We start from the raw sequence: 22,943 nt of genomic DNA on the forward strand, positions 1-22,943 counted from the left end.
GGCCCTGGGTGCATCTCCCACTGGTTGTTGATCCTGGAGGACAGGACAGAACATAGCGGTGCCAGCCTGGGACACAGGGGTAGCAGAGCCTGGGCAGCTCCTCAGGCCCGGGTACCCCAAGCCAGGTCTAGTCAGACAGGCGCACTGTCAGCGGCCTCCCGAGCTGGATCCCGATAGACTGGCACAAGCCAGCCAGGCCCAGGCCAACCCGGGCAGCCCTGTCCCTGGAAGGCCTCCAGACCACCTGGCTGGCGGCCCTGAGCCCAGCTCCACCTGAGCTGGCAGGGTAAGCCATCCCCACAGTGCCATTCCGGGCCCCCGGCTGCCATGCTCCAAGACAATGAATGGGCCTCCCGCTCCCTTCCCCTCAAGCCTTCCAAACTTTCCTAAAGCTCCCACTCTCCTCTGTGGCATCACAAGGAGTTGCTATGGAAATGGGACCACAGGCAGAGCATGACAATGATTTGGGGCAGGGGAGGAGACGCAGTGGGAGCCGGGCACTCTCCTGGACATGAGGTCTGCCAGTGTGCCAGGTCCCAAGAAAGACATGAAACCCCAGCTGCAGGCCTCACAGCCAAGGAGGGTGGAGGGGGCTGCAGCCAAGGTTGGGGGCCTCCTACCTGCCCTCTTGGCTCCTTGCCACCCCAGTGGAGCCCAGGGAGCTCTCAGCCTGTGTAGTCTGTGTGTTCAGCAGAATGAACAAATGCCCCGGAGAATGTGAGACCTCCACAGAAACAGCTCTTCAAGGACTCTGACAAAGTGGGTTCAGCACTGAGTGGGGCTGGCACCCAGTACACACTCAGCAAACACTGATCAGAAAGCAGGGCCCTGGTATGTGTGCTGTGTGGGTATGTCACGTAGGCCTGTGACTGCTCTGGACAACATGGCGCATAATCACAGAGCTTGAGAGGCCCACGCCCACTGTACAGATTGGGAGACTGAGGTCCAACCAGGGTCAGGGTCACACAGAAAGTCAACCAAAAAGCCAAGCCCAGAGCCCAGGTCTCCTCTTCCCCAGACCTGAGCCCTCTGATCAATACCCCTAGCTATTTCCTCATTATTCATTCTACGTTTGTTAAGTACCTACCATGTGTTTGGTCACTGGAACAGAGAGATATAAAGGACACTGCTCTTGCTCAGAGGAGACAGACCATCATGATCAGAGGGCGGGCGCCAGGCCAGAAGGCCAGGGACTGCAGGAGCCCAGGGAAGGGTCCCTCAGAGTTTTAGGTTATGCACTTCTGAGCCATGCTTCTAAGAGACCTCTGAGTTTCCCCAACTTTTCTCCCAGCTGCTCCCACAGCCCAAGGCCCCCTTACAGTCCACCTGGGGCCCACACCTCCAGGAGGTAAAGGGTGGTATTTCTCATTAGCACCCCAGGCCCCAGGAATGAGGGACTGTGAGGAAAGTGCCTTGCTACCCAGAAGTAACTCAAAGAATGTGGGCCCCAGCCCACAGCCACAGCCCTCCTCCTCCCCCAGCCTCAGCAGCTCCCGCTTTGTTCATTAGGTCCTTGCCCTTTCTCTCTCTCTTTCCTGGGCACCTCCCATGAGCCAGGCATGACACTGAGCCTGGGGTGAGCAGAGAACCAGTGAGCCCTGCTGGCCACCATTCTGACGGAAGGAACACAAGTCCCTATCTCTGTCAGCAGCATGCAAGCTCTCCCCTGTGATTTTTGGTGGGTTTTGTTTTGTTTTGTTTTGTTTTGTTTGAGGGATGGGGCTGTATTGAGAGAGTAAGAGGGAACACCTTCCAGAGTTTGGCTTGGAAGACCCGCCAGCTGTGTGTGTGCCATGCCTCCCAGCGGCTGTGACAGCCTCCCAGGACCTACGCTACACAGGTGGAAACCAAGGCCCTGAGAGGTGGCCAGGTGGACTCCAGGAAGCTCAGCACTGAGAAGGCAGGACGGGGAAAGAGCCACAAGGAAAGAAGGGAGGGCCAGGTCCAGAGCTGTGGGAAGGGAGGAAGAAGCTGTCTTGGAAGGCTTCCTGATGGAGGAGGGACTAGGATTGGCTCAGAGCCCTCCCTTGGGCTCTGGCAGGAAAAGAGTCTCTTCCAGAGAGAGAACCAGGCCAGGGCCTCCTCTTCCAGCCCACATGACTTGGGGCTAAGCTGGCAGGTGGAGGGCAAGGGGGGCACATTCCGTGACAGCTGCCATCCTGTCCCCAACTCACTAAGGGCTGCCACCACTGCCACCTCACGTCCCTAGTTACTGCTGTCTGATGGGAAACCAGCTGGGGACGGGAAAACAGCAGAGACAGAGGAGTGGGGGCAGGGCATACGAGAGACAGAGGCTCTGAGAGAGACACAGCAGCAGTGACCCCAAAGCCAGCTGGACAGAGGGAGAGTAGAGAGCTGAAGATGGATATGGAGCTGAAGATGGAGATGGAGCATGGACGGATGGGGCCACCCCTCCCCTCCCCCAGAGCCAGGCCTGCAGCTGCCGAGAGGAACAGACACACAGCTGGGAAGGAGCCTACAAACCAGGGCTTTGCAAAGATTTTTCAGCAATAAAATTCTTATTTGAAATGAAATCTGATGCAGTGGAGGAAGCGTTTCTATGCCAGACATTAAATCCAGAAGCCATAAAGTGAAAATTCAACAAATCCAACTACTGTACATAAACGTGTAAAACATCCGTACAGCAAAAGACACATAAACAAAGTTAAAAGGCAAATGAGACAATGGAAGAAAATGTCGCTAATATGCAAAGAGCCCCTACAAATCAATAAGAAAAAAGACAAAAGAAGAGAAAAATTGGCAGTGAATTAGAAATCTGCAGAGGAGGAATTAAATTGGCCAATAAATGCATGAAAAGATGTTCTATCTCACTAGCAATCAGGGAAATGCAAATGAAAGTGACATGCTACCATTTTTTGCCTATCAGATTGGGAAAAATTTAAATGATTGATAACAAGCAGTGCTGGCAAGGATGTGGGGAAGTGAGCACTCCCAGACCATTGGATGGAGGGGGAATTGGCTCAACCTTTGGAAGGGTAATTTGGTAACACTGATTAACATTTTAACCCAAACACTCTACAACCTAGTAATTCCACTTCTGGGAGCCTCTCCCATGAAATAATAGCACAAGCATTCATGTATACAGGCTCAAGGATGCTCATGGAAACATTGCTTGTAAGACCGAAAAAGAAATTGGAAATGGCCTAAACGTTTATTGATAAGAGAAAGTTCAAATAAAATATAGCATGTCCACACTATGGAACACTCTGTAGCCATCTGACAGAGTGAGGCACGTCTATGTGTAACAATAGAGAAAAAATCAAGCTGTAAAATGCTATTTCAGCATGAGCCCATTTCTGTAATTAACGATTTGTTGCTATATGCCCCAAAAGGCTGGAGGACAGCACGCCAAGCTTTACAGCAATCACCTCCGAGCAGTGGGACAAGTGGGCTTTCATGGCCTGTTTTCCACAAATGTATTGTTGGGTCTTCTGTTGTAATCAGAAAAACAAAATCAATAAAGAGTTAATGGGTTTTTTTTTTTTTAATCCTTCTCAGACCCTAATAGGAAATGCAGATCTAAGCAAGGCTGCTCTGGCTAAAGGGGGAGGAGACCAACATCCATCCATTCAGCCCCATCCAGTCCCAGCCCCACCCTCATATCCTGAGGCCCCTTCTGGAAACGCTAGGGCTCTAGGACCAGTTTGAGAACCTCAGCTGGAGACTGTGGAACCCAGCCTACGCTCCCCCAGGCCAAGGTCGACAGGGGCAGAAGGTTGCTCAAGATACATCGGCAGCCAGGGCCTATGACTCCTCAGCACGGCTCCGGGCCTCCCAGGCGAGGGTCAGGGGTTTCTCTAGGTATCCAGAAAACCCTGAGATGGTCACAGCCCTGGGGAACCCAGAATTGGGGCTGAGGGATAAAGGGAACATAGAAAGGGCCTTTACAGAAAACTCCAGGAAAGGGGGCTTCAAGGCTCCAGTGCTGCAGGAAGGGAGAGGGAGAGGGAGGAAAAGAGGGAGAAGCTGGGGTGTGTTTCTCCCTATACGTACAGAGAGTGGGGGGATGAGCCCATGGGGTGCGTGGAGGTGACTGGGGCATGCAGGTATGTGGTGCTTACAGATAGAGGGCACATGTGGGTCTGCGGAGGTGAACTCTGGAGGGTGTGTGGGTTCCAAGCGGTGCAGAGGCGTGTCTGTAATCTAGAATCAGTGTGTGTGTATGTGTGTTGTCACTCTCGGGGATGACAGCAAAGAGACAGCATGTGTGTGTCTGGAGGGAGAGGAACACAGCAGACCCATGTATATGTGTGCATAGTGTCTGTAGTATGTCCTGTGCCCCGGGGTGTTCCCCCAAGGTGTGTGTGTGTGTTTGTGTGTATGTTAGGAGGTATAGGCAGCCAGCAGGCCTGCAGAGGGGCCAGGAGCAGGTGGCAAACTGCAGAGATCAGGCCATTCTGGAAATGCCCCTCCCACTTATGAGTCAATCAACAAATTCAGAGAAAACTGCCCAGAAGGAGCATAAGGCCCCCTGCAGTTCCAGAAGGCCCCCTTCCCTTGAACAATTGTTTGCACAGCTCGTGTTCCACCTGCCTCCAGGAAGCAGGGACTGCGGGAACCAGCAAACTCCTCCTAATGAGTGGTGAATGACACTCTCTACCTGGGTCTGAGCTGCAACTAACACAACTTCCTGGAGGTCTCCTGTCCCCACCTCCACACTCACCCATGTTCCATCTGCAGCTGCCACGGGAGCACTCCAAAATGCAGATCCAACCACATGGCTGCCTGCTCCACACCCTTCTATGGCTCCCTATTGCTCCCTGCCCGCACTCCTTACTGGGACCACCAGGCCCCCTGGGGCCCATCCCCAAGTGGCCTTCAGCTTCATGTCTGACCCCAGTGCCTCCCAATACTACCCTCCAATCAGACTGGGCCTCCTGTGTTCCTCAACAGAACTGAGCCTCCAAACCTTTGCACCTGCTGTTCCCCCTGGGGGATGCCTGTCCTCCCTGACCAGTCCCCACCACCCTCTAAGAAGCCTCTCCCTACAGGGCTGGAGTGAAGCCCCTCTGGTACACTCACCCTGTGCTCACCTCTGTCCCACCCTCATCCCCTAAGCTGTAACTGCTGACAGGTCTGGCTTCCCCAGGGGTAGGGGCTGGGTGTTGTTCTTCTCTGTACCCTAGAACCCAGCCTAGGCCTAGCACAGAGGAAGCATTGGGCACAAATGTTATAGACTGAGCCAGGAGTGGTGGCACATACCTCTAGTCCCAGCTACTCAGGAGGCTGAGGTGGCAGGATCGCTTGAGCCCAGGAGTCTGAAGCTGCAGTGAGCTAAGACCACACCGCTGCACTCCCTGGGTGACAGAGCGAGACCCCATCTCCAAACAAACAAACAGACAAACAAAAAATCTGAAGGAAAAAAAAAAAGATGTTTATAGAATGAATGAATGGGTTCTCACAGTGATATAGTTTGGATGTTCCCTCCAAATCTCATGGTGAAAGGTAATTCCCAGTGTTGGAGGTGGGGCCTAGTGGGAGGTGGCTGGGTCATGGGGGTGGATCCCTCATGACTTGGTGCTGTCCTCGTGATAGTTGAGTTCTCAATAGATCTGAGATCTGGCCGTTTGAAAGTGTGTGGCACTCCCCCATCTCTCACTCCTACTTTCACCCTGTGAAGTGCCTGTTCCCGCTTCACCTTCTGCCATGAGTAAAAGCTCCTGAGGCCTCCCCAGAAGGTGAGCAGATGTTGCCACCATGCTTCCAATACAGCCTGCAGATCCATGAGCCAATTAAACCTCTTTTCTTTATAAATTACCCAGTCTCATGAATTTCTTTATAGCAACACAAGAACAGCCTAATACACACAGTTCTCAGCCCCTAAGCCACGCACAGTGGGCCCTTCTTAAGGCAGCAGGGTAGAGCAGAAAGGGTGTGGCCTGGGGGCTGGGACACCTAGCATCTCATCCTAGGTAGCACAACAAGTGACATTAATCATGTCACCTGGGGAATGAGTAAAGCAGGAGTTCCCAACAGGGTTCACAGGGAGGGAGGACTACAGAGGTCTGTGAGCCCCAAAACTGCACAAAACTGGCTATGATGATTCACATGCAGGAGGGGCTGGGCCCCCATCTCTAACACAGGGCCATGGCTTTCATCAGATTCCTCCAGGGGCCCCCAGCCCAAAGATCCCGAAGCACCAGGCAGGAACAGGGCAAGGCTCACCCCCAAAGGAATGCAGACTCGCAAGATATGCACCGCACAGCAGGAGAGAGTGCTGAGGGGAGGGACTAGTGCAAGTCATGTGGCCCTGGGTCCCAAGCCAAGATCCCTGTGTGAGTCCCTAGAAGTAGATGGCCAGAGAGGGGAGGGAGCTGTCCGAGGCAGGCAAGCTGTCTGGGTAAGGGGTGAGCTCCCCATCGGGGAGGGCGAGAGCACAGACTGGATAGGCAGAGGTCAGAGTGAGTGAGCGACAACCCTGAGTCTCATTCTCAGACTCTTGGCCTCAGCTTCTCCATTTTACACCCGGGGCTAGACAAGGTGGTTCATGTGAGTCTATCTGAGTGTGTGCAAGGATGTGCAGGGGTGTGGCTGGCCTGGCCCCGGCTCCAGGCTGCAGGGCTGAGAGGTCTGTGCAGTCTGCCCACCCAGCAGCGGCCTGAGGCCCACTTCTCTCGTCCTCCTGCTTCCCAGCTGCAGCAGGCTACTGGCTGCCTGGGCTGTCCCACACTGCTAAGTGAGCCTGCAGAGCCCCAGGTCCCTCCTGGGTACTGCGGTTACCACCTCCCACGTTATAGTGACCATAGAAATGACAGGAGTGAGAGGGTTCATTATGAGCCTGGGGCCAAGGGAGCCCAGGGGCTGGATGGGAGTGCTGAGCAGGGCTGGCAGCCAAGCCCAGGCCACATGGTCTCAGTGCCCACCCCACCAACTGCTCCTGACCCCTCCAGGGGCCTCCCTCAGCCTGGCCTGGGTCACACAGGGAGTTGGTGGTATATTTGAGCCAGGATCCCAGGCCTCGCACCCTTGGCTGGGCTTACTCTGAGCACCAATGCACCCTGTCCCCCTTGGATAACTCTGTGCATGCCTCAGCACCCCCTAATCCTGCCAGAAAGAGATGGCCAGCATTGGGGTTCCAACAGACTAATTCAAATGCAGGCCTGCGGTGTTCCCTGGATCCAGCCACCTGAGCCTCAGTTTCCTCCTCTCTAAAACAGAGTACAAAAATTGCCCTCCTACTCCTGCTGGGAAGATTAATAAGGGCAGGGGTGCACCACATGACAGAACAGAACAGAGACCTTCCACCCACCCTCCATCTCTGGGCCTCAACTTCCCCATCTCTAAGCAAGAGGGTTACTCTGAATGATACCCCAGGTCCCCAGAGTCTGATGCTTTGTGGGAGGCCTGCCCAGGTGCCCAGCCCATGCCTAGCTGGGCCTGCCGTGGAAGGACAAACTGCAGGGCAGAGACCGTGGCCTGCCCTCAGGGGGCTCTCTGCTAGTTGGCAGATGAGAGCTGTGGCTGTGGAGCAAGGGCACTGTCTACTTGGCAAAACTGTGTGGAAGTGCCCATGGCAGGGCTTCCAAACTGGTGGTCTCGGTGCCTCTGTGTTGCCACAGTCTCTACCACCCCATATTGCATCACACCCAGCCAGCTCCATGCATTCCCTCCATGCATTTCCTGCCGGGCCCCTGTAGGCTCCAAGGGCCACAAGAAGCTTAAAAATGGGAACAAGTGTGAGCTGGGCATTGATCAAGGAAGGTTTCTTGAAGGAGACAGGACAAGAGGGCCAAGGACTCACAGGAGGCCTTGAATATCCAGATGAGGATCACACAGACACCCAGAACCACTGATGGTCTTCCATGTACCCCCTCTCCTCAGGCAGGGATACCTGACCCCACCCGGGGCTGACCTCAGAGCTGTGACCCCCCAGAGGGCTTTGGCGGGAGTGGGGAGCTAAGCTCGAGGTTCCCTCCACCTCTCCTCGGCAGCTATGGACTGTGAGTCCATCCCGGAGAAATCAGTCCTGGTTGGTGAGGTCCAGCAGCCGCCGAAGCCTCATTGCAAACAGTGATGCCACTGGTGAGTGCCATCTGACCACGGAGGGCTTCCCAGCAGATTAAGAGCAATGCTGGCCCCAGACTCATTCATATTCCAGTCTGGCTGCCGGCTTCAATATGGCTGAGAGACGCGAGGGCAGAGGCGGCCCTCCGAGAATGCCCAGTGATGATTCCTCTCCGATTCCAATTTATTTTCTATCATTAATGGTTTTGAAAAGCCCCACATTCTCTGCAAACAGGAAGAAGCATAGGGCTCAGGAGGAGAGGCGAGGAAGAGGGTCGAGGGCGGAGGGGTACTCGGCAGAAGTGGAGCAGGCAGCAGCCTGGGTTCAAATCCCCTCCCCAGCTCCACCTGCCTTCAGGGCCCTGGGGCGAGCTTGACCTACATCTGTCCACAGGGGATGGGCATCCTGTTCTGCCCACCCCAGGGGACTGTTTTCAGATCTACCTAGGGGTCAGAGGTGAGTGGGCTTTACAAACTGTAAAGGGCTATACACCTGAGGAAAAGAGAATGAAGCAAACCCGACCATAGCAGCAGAGGCCTATGAACTGGACGCCTGCTTCCTCAGATACTCTAGGGGACCCCGACCCCCCAGTCCAGGGAAGAACTGGAGTGCCTCTCCCCACAGCACAGGCAGAGGAGGTGAGCGCCAGAATCTGGGTCTCCAGGCTTGTCTCAAATTCACACCACTATCCTCCCATCTCCCCCCAGGCCGTGGTGACCAGCCTCCCAGCCAGCATCTCTCCTGCCCCACCATCCACACTATGGAGCCAGAGGGATCTTCCCTGCATGAGTCTCCTGCTTGGAACCCTTCCAGGGCTCCCCGTTACCTTGAGATCAAGTCCAAACTCCCCACCTGCCATGCAAAGCTCTCCCTAGTAGCTCAGGCCCATCTGGGCAGCCGCGGCTCCAGCCACACCCAGCTTCTCAGAGGTCACCCTTCCCTGCCTTCGCATGCTGTTTCCTGTCTGGAATTCCTTCCTCCTTGACCCAGTTCATCCCATCTCCTACCCCTTCTTCAAGGCGCAGTCCAAATGCTTCTCTTTCCTGCAGCCTTCCCCGAATCCCCCGGCATGCCCTGCTCTGGGCTCCTCATACCCAGGACCCACCTGTAGTGCAACTCAGTAATGTAGTGATTATGTATGTGTGGTGGTGCCCCCTCTAATCAGTGAGCTCTCCTGGGCAGGGGCTGCTTCGGATTCATCCTGTGCATTCCCAGTGCTTGGCAAAGTGCCTGGCTGCCCGTGGAGCTGTTTATCCAACTGGCCAACCTTAATGGAACACCCATTATGTGTCAGGCTCTGTCCCGGGTGCAGCAGCCAGTCCTGGCCCTCAAGTTGCTTCAAACGGATGTGCTCAGGGAACCTCTAGGGAATGAATGAACGGACATATAATCACTCTGTAATGGGGAAACTGAGGCACAAAGAGGCAAAAATGCCCTGTTCATGGGTGTTCCTGCCTCCCTGCGCACGTCTCTTCTACTCCATTTCTCTCCCAGGACCACAGCAGCAGTGCAGAGAACTCAAAACAAAAGGTTAGAGTCAAAACAGGGGGAAAGAAAGGAAGAAGAAAATCTGGTGGATTTTCCCCTTTCCTCCATAATGTAAAGAAAATTGCTTTTGCCAACTATCACAGCTTAAAAGCAATTAGAGTTTTTGGAGGGGACTCTGGGCACGAGCAGAAGCAACAGAGCGAGCGCCCGGCACGGAATTTTTCCAGCGTTCGTTTGTATCAAGCAAAAGAAAAAAGGCGTTAAGAGCAGCAACTTCCAGCAGCAGAGATGGTGAAGACAAAATATTTACAGTCTCTGAGGGAGGGGCCTGGAAGGGGCCAAGGACCTCCTCTGGTCCCCACCCAGCTCCACATTCTAGGAGGCAGGGAATGGGGTGGAAAAAATCAAAGATAAGGAGATGAGCCTTACCCATGCAGGCTTGGGGCAAGGGGGAGAGAAGCCCCCAGCTGCCCCCTGCTCGCTCACCCCTTCCCCACCACCCATGGCCCCCAGCCACCAGAGATCCATTCTGTAAACCTCAGACCTGGACACAATTCTCCCCTGTTCAAAATCCAGAGAACATCCACCACTGCAGGCTGGCACTGGAGGCCTGCACAGCCTGGGCCCCTCTCCAGCCTCATCTGCAGATGCTCCCCAATGTGGCACACTGCCCTGACTGTCTTCTGAGAAGCCACAGTCAGTTTCGCCGCAAGGCCTTTGCCCAGATATAGGAGCATAAGGATGCATTCCTGTATCGGGGCAAAGGCCTTGAGAGGGAGGTGAGGCAGGTTTGAGGATCTGGATCCAGTGCAGGGAAGCTGAGCCAAGATCACACAGCCCTAGACCCGAATGCTGGCCTGCCAGCCAGGGCTCTGCTGCTGAATCCCTCCTTCACCTGGACTTTCGCTGGACCCTTGACCTCCTCCCTCCAAATACAGAGCAGACACCTCTTCCTGAAACCACACTGCCTTCGTCCCAGCTGCAGCACAGACTCCCCTCTGTCTGGCACACAGACACAGCCTCCTGTAGAAGCAATGCTCCTATGTTCAAATGCCAGCTCCTCCATTCATTAGCTGCGTGATCTCCACCAAGTCCCTCAATCTCTCTGAGCCTCAGTTTCCTCATCTGTTAAATGGGGATAGTAATAATGCACAGCTCATGGGGTTGTTGTTAGGATTAAATGAGGTAATACAGGTAAAGCATCTGGCACTGTGCCCAACACTTAACAGGGGTTCAGTGAACTCTCCTCTGCCCTATTTCACGCTCAACCCTCGGGTGTGACTCCCCAGGCCTCGGATGGCCCATATATGCGCACTCAGGCTCCCACTCCACATGCAGTCACCCAACAAATGCTCACTTGGAAGGCACGTGCCGGCTAGGAGCAAAGGGCACTGGAGGCTCTAATGAGCCTTGCACACACATGGAGGCCCAATCCCTGAGCACAGGGCCAGGATCCTCCCATTTTGCTTGGCTTAGGAAGGATTCCTCCAAGAACGCTGGTAAGCCTCAGCCAGAGCCCTTAGAATCTGCCAGGCCAGGTGGAGGAGGTGAATGGAGGTTCAGCCTCCCAGAGGGACGAAGAGCATGCCTCCCCTCCAGCCCGAGGCCTGCAGGTCAGCTCTCAGCCATCCTCCCAGCCCTACTGGACAAAGGCAAGCACCAAAACCCAGCAGGTAGTGATGAGGATGAGAGCAGAAACCAGGCCTCAAAGGCAGCGGGATCCGGGGAAGCCAGGCAGTCCTGAACTCAAATCTCACCCCCACCCCTAACCAGGCGGGTGACCACCCTGAACCTCAGTTTCCTCATTTGTAAAATGGAGTCGATAATGCCCACCTTGCAGAACAGCTGTGCACACAAATGAGGGTAACGTTCTTCCAGGTCCCTCTGGGATCTAGCATATAGTCACTGTGGGAACACACAGAGGCTATGCCCCGCCCCGACCCGATTCCTGGACTATAAGCATGGTGCCCTCCCCCAACCCCCACAGCACTGGGAGAGCAGAGGGAAGGCCTGGTGGGCTGAGGGGACACCAAGGACCCGTGCTGTTTCCTGTGACCCTTCCAGTCTACTTCCTGCCTGGCAGGGGGGTGAAGGACCAACCTACAGCCAGCCATGACCCGTCCTCCCCACCTGGCTCTCAGAGCAGAGGACGCCCAACCCCTGCCTCGTTTTGCCAGGGAAGAAACATTTGCCCAGGAGAGGTGGCAACATGCCCCTGTCTCACAGCTCCCATTGAGCCACTCGTCCGAGGTGAGGTGGCTTCCTCTCCTTCCCCAACCGCAGAGAACAGACAGGCTTGCTGTGGGTCTGGTGGCGCTGCAGGGCTGGAGAGCAGGGATCAGGAGGTGTCCTGATGTCTCTGCCTTTCACTCCCACTCTGGCTGCCTTTCTCCCAGTGGCCTCTCCCACCCTCCTCCCCCAATGACCTCAAGAATAAGCCCAACAGTAAGCCTGGCACTAATCAGGGCACTCCTCCTTGCTGTGGGGGCTTACTATGGACAGGAGACCAGTCTCGGCCCCAGATGGCTGAGCCTCAGGACACTCCACTGAGGCCTCCTCCCTAACCTGCACAGCTCTTCTCTTCTCGGGTAAGTAACTAGGCACACACACAAACATACACACTCACACACACGCATACACATGCACACACTCACACACACATACACAAGCACACACACACGGGTAAGTAACTAGGCTCACACACACACATACACATGCACACACACACACATGCACACACACACACACACACACAGAGGAATCTAGGGAAGAGAGGGAGAGGGACAGCGAGGAGGGCAGACTCTAATAGGGGAATCCTAGGCCCATCCCCCAGGATGACTGGCAGCCCTTCCGCAGCTGATCCAGCCTCCCGGCTCTGTACCCAGGGGAGCACTAGTGGGTCCTGAACGACAAGCCCATGTGGCCTGGAAGCAGAGGATCCTGGGACTGAGAAGCCAGATGCCTGACTTATTGCCAAGGCTCTGCAGTGCTTCACCATGAGACACGAGACAGAACTGGCCACTCCCTGTGCCTCAGTTTCCTATCTGGAACCTAGAGGAGGAATGAGATCATCTCTAAGTATGCCTTCTAGTTCCAGCATTCTGTGACTCCATACCTGTGACCTCTGGGACCCCTCAGGGAGTCCCAAGCATCGTAGAGTACTGGGGGAGGAATCACCCTAACCCCAAGGAGGCGGGGAAGCCCAGGGAGACCTGTAGCTACCTTGGGCTGGCAGAGGGCACTCATTCTGCCGCAGCCTCCCAGGGAGGAGTCCAGGCTCGGGCAGGAGGCCGGAAGACAGAGGAGAGCTCCTCAGTAGGGCCTCAGGCAGCCCGAGGCCCTCCTGGATGTCCACATATCCCCCAGAAGCTCACCCCCTTGAGTTTCACTTCCGATCTGTTCCGAGGTTACAGAGTCTTTGGTCCAGCCCAGATCTCAGGTGCAGCCCCAAGCCCCCAACACCCCCCAACCCCAATTCCCACAGCTGTCCAGACCCGATCCCAACCCCTCCTGCCAGGCCAGCCTTCCCACCACCTTCCCGGTTGCTCCCACAGGGTGGCCGGTGGGGGCAGCCCAGCTGCTTGTGCCAACAGAGGCTCCCCTGGCCCTGCATGGCCCAAGCCTGATAACATTCTCCTAAATTAAACAATAAACAAGAAGTTGTTTTAGATTTTCCTGACGCTGCAGTTCCTGATTAATCCTCATAGCAAACAAGAGAGATAATTAACCTAAAAGAGGGTCACTTCCTGTTTCCAGGTGGACCCTCCAGCCTAAGCCAGAGGAACCTGTTCAGAGGGGTCCAGCTCCAGACCACCTCTCCCCTCCCCCGCCTCTCCTGTGTCTGCCCAATCCTGGGCCACATCCGCAGCCTGCCTCCTAGATCCCACCTAAGCAAGTTGGGAGCAGGCACTCCAGCCTGGGGTTTTCCTGGCTGTGCCTGTGGCTTGCTGGGCAGGGGTGGGTGGGGTGGCCGGGGCCTCAGGGCCTTTGCAGAGGACCCTCCCCTTCACTGCTATGTGACCTTGGACAGGCCAAGTCACTTCAGAGGCCTCAGTCCGCTCATCTATCAGATTCTTTATCTCCCAAGGATAAAATGAAAAAAATTTGAGACCACTTACGATTAGGCAGAAATATTTTATCTTATTTTTTAGAGATGGATGCTGAAATGTTTAGGGGTGAAAGGGCTTGATGTCTATAATTTAAAATACTCTGGAAAAAACAGATAAAGCAAAATGTGGGAAAATGTCAACAATTGTTAAATCTAGATGAAGGGTATACGGGAGTTCCCTGTACTATTCTCTCTACTTTTTCGTATGTCTGAAAATGTTCCCAACAAAATTAAAAAAAAAAAAATAGCACAGTCACTTGAGCTAGGCAGGAGCCCCACACATAATGCCTGGTGCTCCTGGTATGCCTGAAAGGCAACTGGGTCTCTGAAGTAGGTTAAACATCCCCCCGCCATCTCCTTTATGTTGTTTCCCTAGAAATCGCTTTTCACAAATTCCACTGAGCCCTAGCTGCACATTTAAAAGCCTTAACACATTCAGAAGCCAGACGCTGCCCTTTATTGAGGTGACTGCTGTCTTGTGACCACACCTCCCCCACCCACCAGGCTCCCCATGCCCTCTGCAGAGCAGCCCAGGGCTGGGGGTCCTGATACTGATTCCATCCTCATGCGGCCACCATCCTCTCGGAGCCTCAGAATACCCCTACCGGTGGAGCAGAAATGATGACAAGTCAGTAACTGCCCGGGCATCTCATTCAAAGGCAAAGTGTCACCGGACAAAGAGACTGAAATCTCCACTTAACAGATGGGAAAGCTGAGGCCCAGGGCCAGAAGAGACTGGAAGCAAAATAAGGAAGGTGGAGAATAGAGGGTGGAGGAGGTGGGCAAAAGCTCCCCAGCTGCTCCAACTCCCCCTCCTCCCCAGCCCTCTAGCCCCACCCTGGCGGTGTGGGTCACAGACAGGGGGGCTTGCGTCTCTTTCTCTGCCTCCTGTTTATTGAGCTTCCTGGTCAGAAATAAACGGCCATGATTGCAATCTCCCAGCCAGGCCCAGCTGACCCTCGCCAACAATGGCCAGGGTCACCTCCGTGGATCGATAATGGAGATTTATCAGTACCCCAAATGATCAATCACTAATTGCTGAGTGCCGTGCAATTCATCGGGGAGAGTTATGTATGGCCAGTGACTGGGTGGCCCCGCCCCATCCTGGCACAGCCATCAGGGACAGGGAGGGCCGTATCTATGATGAGCGTCTCAGGAGCAAAGCAACCCATAACTCGGGAGCTTCTCAAACAGATGTTTTGGGCCTAGCCCAAATCCCCAGGCCTAAGGGACTACCCAGGGAGGAGGTGTCAGTGGCCACAGAGGCCCCAAGGGAGGCACTGCATGACCCCGATCAGACTAGTTGGCCCCCAGGCACGCCCAAGGAACACAAGATGGATAAGCCCAGTCCCTGCCACCAAGGTGCTCCCAAGTCAAAACAAAGACAAACCGCCCCCAGGCCTTGCACATAGTGGGTACACAGTAAATAATAAATGTTCCCTAAATGTAAAGCTGATACACTGCTCTCAGAGTTCTGAGGAAGGATGGGCTGCTTCCAGGAGGGGTGGCCAATAGAAGGTTTTCTTTTTAATGAGGCATTTAGGCTAAGCCTTAAAAAGTGGGTGGGATCTCCATGGACAGGGATGGGGGAGAACTCTCACGTGGAAGGACCATGGAGGAGGACAGCGACAGCCCATCTGATTGGCTGGAGCCTGGGGACACAGAGAGGTGCTTGGGAGAGAGGGCTGGGGTGGGACATAGGGTTGGGCAAGGTGCCGAGGGGTCAGAATGCCAGCCTGGAGGTAACAGGGAGTGCTGGGAGGGTGTTGGGTGAGAGCGTGACAGCCAGCCTGGGCTTGGGAAGGTCTGTCCATGGTTTCCACCAGGCTGCATGCCCCAAGAGGGCAGAGGCTGGTCCTACTCATCTCTGTCCCTATAGCACCCAGAACAGCCAGGCCCAGAGGAGGCACCCAAACAGTGATACGTTGAATGATCATAGATCATCAAACTGCAGGACAGGGGAGTCCTGGAATTACAGCCGTGAAATAGCATGTTTTTATAATGCCCTGCCATGTAGAAAAATACGTATTAGAGCCTCAAAAATAGCCTTGTAAGGCAGGCAGGGAGATCATTTTGTCCCGTGTCCAAAGGGGAAAGCCGAGGCTCAAAGAAGACAGTGATCTGTCTAAGGTTATACACCTTACACAAAGAAAGGGCCAGGGCCCAGCGCCCTCCCCACCCTGCCCCAGAAGGCTCAGGCCTGCTCACCTTAGCATGGCCAGGGTTGCCTGGGAGGTGAAGGTCCATCCCTCACTCATCCCTGGGCTCTCCTGCCCCCTAGGAAGCCCCCCCAATCTCAGCCCCTCCCTGTGCTGGGGCAGATGAGAAATACAGCAGATGCTGCCTCATTGAGCATCCCTCATTCCAGCCCCAGCTGAGACTGGCTACCAGTCCATGACAGCCTGTCCTTGTACCTATAATGGAAACAGGGCCAAGAAGGGAGTCTCTAGAACCCCCAAGTTGGTCTAGACAGAAGACAAAGCCACTCCTCCCCCAGTCTCCACCCCAGAAGTTTGGAAAGCCTCACTGTGGAGCAAGAACACTGGACCAGGAGTCCAGAGACAGGGTCAAGCCTAACTCACTGTGTGGCTTCTGGAGACTCACTTCCCACCGTGCCCTCAGTTTTCTCATCTGTGAAATGGAACAATGTTGTCTGCCTACTTTATTGGAACTACCATGAGGACTAAACAAAAGAAGGAGTATAAAAACACAAAATTATAAAGCAGATTTTGCCTTGGAAAATAATAATAATAAGGCTCCTCTTTACTTCTACCTGGACATTGAAACTCCAACCTGACCCACTTCCCTTTCCTGCAGAGGGCAAAACATCAGCTAACATTTACTGAGATCCTACAATGCCTCTGGCTAGTGGCTGCTTTACATGCATTATTTCCAAGTGGGCTATGGTAGACATCATCCCCGCATGACACCCATGAGGAAAGTGAGGCTCAGTAAAGTGACTTGTCCAAGCTCACCCAGCTTGAAGCAGCTGAGCCAAGATTCAAACCCATTTCCATCTGGCATCCAAGCCCAGGTCCTTTGGATTCACCAGACTGATTCGAGGAGCCACTCCATACCCCAAAGTCTCAGAGTTTCAGAATCAGCGCTTAGGGTGTGGGGATACGTCACATACACACACACTCCACTGAGGCCAGTGACCCTGACATCAGAGGCACTGTGCCACCCCATGGTAAGGCCATCAGAGCTGGGTGGGGCATGTGAGGAGGGTGGCTGGCACAGCTGGCCTTGAGCTAACTGGATCAGTCCTGGGCATGGAGCTGCCTATCCGGCTGCCCTGGCAGATGGGTGCTGGAACTGGGCCACCTGCCAAGGCCCAGTCTCCATGTCCAAACCAACCTGGACACCGAAGTTCCACTTTAGCCTCCTCTCGCCCTGACCCTGGTGGCTAGCAGTGCCCACATAGATCCAGAAGACCATGGTGGCAGCTGCTATCCCTCCTCCAGCGGCTGGCACCTCCCCTGATGTGGCCATATGGCCCCATATGCTCTCCGACAGCTGGAGTGCTGAAACAACTGCCTAAGGACGTCCTCTGCAGAGGCCCTGAGGCCCCGGCCACCCCACCCACCCCTGCCCAGCAAGCACAGGCACAGCCAGAAAAATCCAAGACTGCAGTGCCCACTCCCAACTTGCTTAGTGACCTTGTGCTAGCCACTGCCCCGCTCTAGGCCTCAAGCTCTTCCTCTATCAAATAGCAATGCCAAACAGCCCTCTACCCCTTTTCCTTCATAGCCCTCCTCCGAGGTTACAAAATCCCACTCAAACTCACTCCAGTTATCCATGGAGACAAACAAATGTGTCCACTTTACAGACACAGAAACTGAGGCAGACCCATGGGCCTCAGGGGCTTACTGAAGTACACACAGTGGCAAGGCCAGTATTGGAGGCTGCATCTATGACTTCAGGACACTTGCCACCTCTGTATGCCCAGGTGGTGGGACTGGCGAATCCTGAGCCCTCGCCGAACTCTGACGACCTAGATCACCCCACCCAAGTCTTCCCAGCACCTGGACAACCCCACCCAAGACCACCAGAGAAGTGGTTTATATCGCACATCTAATTGTGTTCCTCCAGAACTTCAACGCTGCAAACCCTGAATTCAGAATCAGCCCACACTCCTCAGATGGGCACTGAGGATCCTCTTCTGTCTGGTGCCAACCTTCTCCATGCCCCCGTGTGAACTACTCCACTGCAAACACGTTCTACCCTTGCCCAGCGCTTCCCACCTCCATGCCTTTGCCAGCGCCGTGCCATCTTCCCGGAAAGCCCCCACTCACGTTCGCATTCTCCATTCACTCATTTAGTCAACAATTATTTACTGAGCATAGATCAAGTGCCGGAAAATCTCAGCAGGTCAAGGCCCCACCAGTCCCCTCCTTCTGAAACAGCCCCTTGCCACTCCCCCACTGAGCCTCTTGGTTACCCAGCCGGCTTCACTAACACTCAGAGGTATGGGTCCAAATCTGTTTCCCCTTTGAGAGCCCATCCGGGGAGGGGCCCAGGCTCATCACTGGTATCCCCAGCACTCAGTCCAGGTCTCAAGCCAGAAGATACCTCCAAATGTGAAGCGAGGCTCCAGGCCATGGAGAGTAACAGCCAAGGTGTGGTTCCTGGGAACAGGGGTCTGGGCCCCAGAAGCCCATGGAAGAAACTCTGAGACTGGTCAGGGTAGCCCTCAGCCCCCACAAAGCTATGCCTGAGAGGTCAGGGGCAGCTTTTCCACCTTGAGCCACCCCAAGGCCCAGCCCACTCAATAAATTCTTATCACTGGGTTTGTTAGAATATCTTTACAATTTAAAACACAAATATAGCAGGGTCAGGTCTTGCCTGGGGAGGGAAATTAAGGGGGTCACACTGGGCACTGCTCCCTCCCAGTCAGGAGGCTGGGGTGAGGAAGTGGCTGTTTTCCTAAAGGGAGCAGCCAGTAGGGGTGGGGAGCCCCTGGCTGGAATTTTCATCCCTGGCAGAATAGACCAGGGGCCAAATAAGTGCCCCTGGTCTCCCCCTCACCATGGCTTGGGACCCCAAATGAAGGGTTCATTTTGTGGAGTTGGTTGGGGTGGGAGTGGAGGTACCAGAAGAACCGGGGCAGGGGTTCAAGCAGGCATGGATGATAGGGGTGGAACCAAGCTAGGCGTCTTACCATGCTCCAGCCACCTGGATGTCAACCAGAGCTTTGGTCAACACTCAGGAGGCAAAAGTCTGGAGCTTAGGGAGCCACAGGTGAAGAGGAAGAGGAGCTGAGAGAGAGAGAGAAGAAAAAAACAATGGCAAAGAAAGGCCATTATCAGCCAGAGCCAACAAGGGAGGAGCAGGGAGAGGCAGAGAGAGGCCACCCGGGACGGGGAAGCCAGCAAAGGCTGAGGAGGCCACCGCCAGGATCCAGCAGGCCCAGCCCCACCCCCAGTGGGAACTCCCGGGCAACAGCTCTTACCCCGAAGGCCCTGGGGATGACTCCAGGCTGCCAGCAGGACTGAGGGAAGTCACAGAAGCCTGCCTGGGGCTGACAGCTCTGACCTCCTGTTCTTCAGGTGGGCCACCTGGTGAGGAAGTGACCACAATAGCCACCAGAGTCCCCTCCAATTCCCCCAGTGCACATTTAGATCTCCACGGGGCATCTTTGGCCCACAGAGGGGCTCTAGGATGGAGAGGGTAGGAAGGCTTTTGGGGCCCAAACACAAGGACAATGCCAGGACCCAGCATAGAGTGCCAGGCTGGGCGGGAGTCATTCGGATCCCTGGGATGGTAGTGAACTCCCAGAGCTGTGCAGAGGATGACAGGAGCCAGGCTTCCAAACCATCGAGCAAAGCACTGACAGCCTCTGGCCCCAAATCCAGGAAGCACATATTTAACCAAGCTAGGGTCAAAAGGTCCCACAGGTCAGGAGCTTTTGTTCAACTGCCTCCAGCTGAGAACAGCCGCCAGCCCAGTAAACGCGCCACACGCAGCAGGAGCCCGCCTGCCAGGTCAATAAAGAAGGCCTGGGTGCCCTCCATGCCTCACCAAAGACCAGGGTCAGCGGATACCCTCGCAGTGGAAAAGGGCTGTCCTAAGACTTAGAAAACTACCTCCATCTCTGCCACAAAATCCTCCTCTGTGAAATGGATAAGCAACTTGCCCACCGGTCCTGCATTCTCACAAAGTGGCTGAGAGATTCCAGAAGGATAATGGAGGTGGAAGTAAGGTTTAAGCCTGAAAGCTGATATTACCATAGACATTACCATACTCCAGAGACCCAGGTAGATACTGACTGGTCCAGCCACCACACCCCTCCACACAGCATCCAGGCTGAGATCAAGACTTCTAACCACACAGGTTCACAGGTGAGTGGCAGGAAAGAAGGCATATGGATGGGGGCTGCTTGGGATCCCAGCAGTTACAACCCCAGGGAAGTCCAAGCTGGAAGGACTCAGGAGCAACCAGAGAAGGCTTCCTAGAGGAGGAAAAACCTGCCCTGGAAACAAGGAGGATGAGGAACCTGCAGGAGTCCTGACCCCAGATCCTTCCTTGGGCCTCTCACTCCAGGAGACACGGGGTTCTCTCCCTCTCAGAGGCACCATCTTGGACCACAGCTTTCCATCCCATCTTCCACAGGACTGGCTGGGTTGGCACTTAGGGGTGTGGGGAGGTTCCCTCAGGCAGCCAGTACAGGTCCAGAGTGTGGGAGGAGACTCACAATGGGAGAGGGTACAAAGCACAGCCACAACCTCAATGCAGAGTGAGGCACGCGGGGGCATGGCTCCAAGCACGTATGGGGCACCAGGCCGGCAGACCTGGAGACGCCCCCGGCCTCTTGGGAGCTCCTGAGGGTCCAGGTCGGGTGGGGCGCGCCTTGCGGCAAGTTCCCTTCTTCCAGCCACCGTCCTGAGGAGCAGAAGGCGCGGGGACACACACATACACGCCCGGGCACGTCGCCGCACTCCCCCAACTGAACCTTGGTGTCTTCCTCCTGCCTGCAAAGACATCCCAGGCCCTGGGCCTGGGAGCTGTCCCCGCGCGGTCTTGCCTGACCCTAGCGGGGTCATAGTAGTCTGGCGCCCGGAGCGGCTCCAGCGCGGCGCCGCGGGCCTAGGTGGGTGTCCCAGAGAGCGGGCGGCTGCGCGACTGAGGAGCTGGAGGCGCACCCCTCCGCCCGCCAGGCGGCCCGGCCCGCGCCCCCGCCCCACTCCCCTCGCGTTCTCTTCTCTGGAAAGGAAGGCCGGAGTTGCACCCTCAAAGCGCCTCCGTCCCCACCCCTCCCGGCCCGCCGCGCCCCAGGGGCTCCACAAAGTTGCTGCAAGTCGTCGGGGCTGCAGCTGCAGGTGAGGGTGAGGCGGGGCCGCGGCCTGGGGTGCCGAGCACGCCCCCTCCCAGCCCCAAGCGTGCACGCCCCCCACGGACGCGCACCCAGCACCCCACCCCCGCCGCTGCCCCCGAGGCTCCCGCCCAATCAGAGGCCGCGCACGCCGCGCCGCCGGCGGGCAGACACACCGGCTCCCCGGCCTGCGCCCCTGCGGCCCTGGCCCCGCTGCAGCGTCCCGGCCCGGCCACACTCACCGTCCCGGGCGCGCCGTCCGCGCGCGGCTCCGCTCCGGGCCGGCATCCCCCGGCTCGGCTGCCTCCGGTCCCCGCTCCGGCCTCGGTTCCCGCTCCGCAGGGCTCGGCTCCGCGATGGTGGCCGCGGCGGCGAGCGCGGCAGGGAGGGCGTGTGTATGCGCGTGAGAGCGCGCAGCGTGTGCATGTGCGTGTGCGCGGGAGGGTCCCGGCTCCCCTGCGCGTCCCGCTCCTGCCTCCTGCTCGCCACGCTGCGATGCCGGCAGAATCTCTACCGCGCGCCCCCACTGCCCGGCGCCCACACTCGCGCACACACGCGCACACCCAGGCGCGCACACCCGGCTCCGCACTCCCGACTCGCCCTCCTGGAGCGCTCACAAAGACCCCCTGCCGGGACGGCCGGAGCCTGCGGAGCGCGGCCCTGGGCCCCTCCGGGACCCGCCGGCCTCAGGTGCCCCGCTGCTCCCCGTAGGGACCCCGCGGGCGGCCCGGCTCCCGCACCCTGCCTGGCCGGGCCGCGGCCGCGCTCCCAGCCCGAACCCGGGCCCAGGTGCCGACTCGGGCTTCTCGCACTCCCGCGGGAAGCGCCGGCCCCCTCCGCGGCGCCGCCGCCCTTCTCCCCCCTTCCAGTCCGGCCTCTCCGGCGCCTCCCTGCCTTGTCCCACCTGCCCAGCCCGGTCCTCGTTCTCTCCGCTGCTCTCCGTCTGTCTCGCCGCCGCCCTCTCCCGCGCCCCTTCCTCCCCACCGCCCTGCGCTGCCTCTCACATTCTCCGCATTACAGCGGGTGCCGCCCGCCGCTCGCGGGGCCCAGGGTTCGAGCGCGCAGTGGGCGGCGAGGGGACCCGCCACGCCCGGCCCCGCCGCCCCCTCCGCTCTCCGCGGCTCCGCGGCTGCTAGCTCCGGCCTGGCGCTAGGGTGGCGACGTCCCGCGCTAGCCTCGGCTGCCGCTGACAGCTCTCATCTCGCCCGGGCTTAAAGGGATAGCGCACCCGGCTCGACCGGCCCCACCCGGGGGCGCCGGGGAGGGGACCTCGCTGCGCGGGAACAGTCCGGGGCGGTGGCACAGCCGGGGCCGTGCGGGCGACGCCCTCTCCGCCGCCGTGGAGCCCGGCCCTCGGGGCTGGAGGTGAGTCAAGGAGAAGGACGGTCAGACCACGCCATCCAGGGGGCGCTCAGCGGCCAAGCCTCTGGGCCGACAATGGGTGTGCGGCGGTGTAGGCTGAGCGCCCTGGACTGCGTGGCGGGGGATGGGGGTCAGTGAAGCTGCCGTCTGAGTCTGAACTCCAGGTGAAGACACCTGTCATGCTGGGAGGACAGGGCTCACGGGCTGGCGTCCCGCTCCTGCTGTGTGATCTTGGGCAAATGCCGACCCCTCTCTGCACCTCAGTTTACCCCCTTTGGGAAGGGCATGGCTTCCATCATTTCTGAGCCCATGCCCAGCTCTGATATGGTGTTAGGTCCCCATAGAAGGGGGAGTCCCAAGGTAGTCCCTCAGCCCCCAGAGTCCCACCTCCTTGCCTGTGAGAGCTGAGGCCACCGCTGAGACTGCAATCCTTGCCACCCCGGACACTCACCAGGACTGGTCTGCCTCTTCCTTCCAACTGCCTCATCAGGGAAACCAGGGAACGAGGTAAAGTTGAGTCAGTACAGGGACCTACCGTTTGCAGAGCTCCCTCACATCCAAGATCTCCCTGGACCCTCATGACACCCCTGGGAAGTAAAGTGCACCCCTACGCTCCCGGTCAGCCTGATCCTGGACAAGTCTAGCAC

At 56.8% G+C, this 22,943-nt stretch overlaps 1 protein-coding gene across 9 annotated transcripts in view; it reads right to left on the minus strand.

Annotated features, from left to right (window-relative positions):
- The window catches only part of LINGO1 (leucine rich repeat and Ig domain containing 1), a 207,618-nt gene extending 185,374 nt beyond the window's left edge, over positions 1–22,244 (minus strand). For 3 of the 9 annotated variants that reach the window (XM_009429625.4, XM_063794241.1, XM_054667062.1), the window contains exon 1: positions 21,177–21,572. The gene's annotated coding sequence lies outside the window, so the exon portion shown is untranslated. Of the gene's footprint in view, positions 1–5,223; positions 5,346–18,783; positions 18,881–19,074; positions 20,474–21,176; positions 21,573–21,838; positions 21,915–21,938; positions 22,108–22,162 lie in introns of those variants that run through there. The other 6 variants (XM_054667061.1, XM_063794240.1, XM_009429626.5 and 3 more) reach the window with 6 other exon arrangements.
- Between the last annotated feature and the right edge of the window lie 699 nt (positions 22,245–22,943).

The sequence above is a fragment of the Pan troglodytes genome, chromosome 16 (assembly GCF_028858775.2).
Source record: "Pan troglodytes isolate AG18354 chromosome 16, NHGRI_mPanTro3-v2.0_pri, whole genome shotgun sequence".
NCBI lineage: Eukaryota > Metazoa > Chordata > Mammalia > Primates > Hominidae > Pan > Pan troglodytes.